This window comes from Hyperolius riggenbachi, chromosome 9 (assembly GCF_040937935.1).
Source record: "Hyperolius riggenbachi isolate aHypRig1 chromosome 9, aHypRig1.pri, whole genome shotgun sequence".
NCBI lineage: Eukaryota > Metazoa > Chordata > Amphibia > Anura > Hyperoliidae > Hyperolius > Hyperolius riggenbachi.
This window is the reverse complement of record NC_090654.1, coordinates 229,144,954-229,146,690: the sequence shown is the minus strand read 5'-3', so window position 1 is coordinate 229,146,690 and position 1,737 is coordinate 229,144,954.

The window sequence follows — 1,737 nt, the reverse complement described above, 5'->3', positions numbered from 1 at the left end:
CGTACACGTGCAACCAACAACAGTGCGCTTCCGGGTTCACAAGGAACACTCTCCTCTCAGCAGCTACTACTGCCATCTTGTGGCCCGATTGTCACACCATTTCTGCATTATTTACAGTATATTAATGATTTAATTTTTATTCTTTTTTTCTATATATAATTTATTTAAGAAGAGGAAAAAACGTGCATTCACATATAATGCAAAAAAGATACAGTAACTAATTAACAAGAAAAAAATAGAATACAACATTCTTCCCCATTTTTCTCCCACAGTTTAACTCTAGAGATGGGCCGAACGGTTCGCCCGCGAACGGTTCCAGGCGAACTTTAGGTGGTTCGCGTTCGCCGGAGAAGGCGAACTTTTGCGGAAGTTCGATTCGCCCCATAATGCTCTATTGAGCAGAACTTTGACCCTCTACATCACCCTCAGCAGGCACATTATCACCAATCAGACTGCACTCACTCTTGGAGGCCCCCCCCCCACCTTATAAAAGGCAAGGCTCTGCAGTCATTTTACTCACTCGTCTTCCTCCAGTAATTAGTTAAGGGACAGCTGCTGACAGACTCTGCTAGGGAGAGTTCAGTTAGGATCTTGAACTTTTTTTCCTAGCTGATTGTTATTCCTTCTCTCTCTCTCTCTCTCTCTCTCTCTCTCTCTCTCTCTCTCTCACACTCCCTCCTCCCGGATTAATTAGCTTGCTTAATCCACGGAATTGTACTATATCAAAAGCCAGCTTACATACCGTGGCTGGGAATTGAACCCACGCTGGGCTGGGAATTGAACCCAGGTCTCAGTGTGTGGTAGGTAACTCATTTAACCACTATACCACCAACAACACTACATGCTGAAACTTCTTGGAGCAGACTTACTTCCTCCCTCCAAAAGACACACATACATCCCCATAAAATCATTCAACAGCAACTGCATGCACAGTCTTTGTGGTACACAGTCTGTGTGGCACAATTGGTTAGTGCATTTGGCTGTTAACTGCAAGGTTGGTGGTTCAAGCCCACCCAGGCATGGCCTTGCCGTGTGTGTGTGTGTGTGTGTGTGAGAGAGAGAGAGATCATTTTTCTCTTGGGTATATCACAATGGTACATGCTAGGCTGGCTTCAGCATGTAGTGTGGTTGGTAGTATAGTGGTTAAATGAGTTACCTACCGCACACTGAGACCTGGGTTTAATTCCCAGCCCAGCCTGGGTTCAATTCCCAGCCACGGTATGTAAGCTGGCTTTTGATATAGTGCAATTCCGTGGATTAAGCAAGCTAATTTTTATCTTGGATTGATCATAATGGTACATGCTAGGCTGGCTTCAGCATGTAGTGTGGTTGGTGGTATAGTGGTTAAATGAGTTACCTACTGCACACTGAGACCTGGGTTCAATTCCCAGCCATGGTATGTAAGCTGGCTTTTGAAATACTACAATTCCCTGGAAGATGAGACCCTCCTTCCTCCGGGAGGAGGGAGAGAGGGAGGAGGGAGATTCCTGATGTCATAAAGCAGTGTAGGCCTGCAATTGAATTCAATGAGATTTCTGACCTTAAAACACTGCTTTGTATTAAATACAGATTTTTGGGGGGGACTTTTGATGTGTACTTTACTCAACCATGTCTTCCTCCAGGTATTAGACCCCATGAAACATCTTTTCTATCATTTTTCCAGTCAGCAGAAATGTTTTAAAATTTTGAAGTTCCCCTCCCCATTGAAGTCTATTGCGGTTCGCGAAAGTTCGTGAA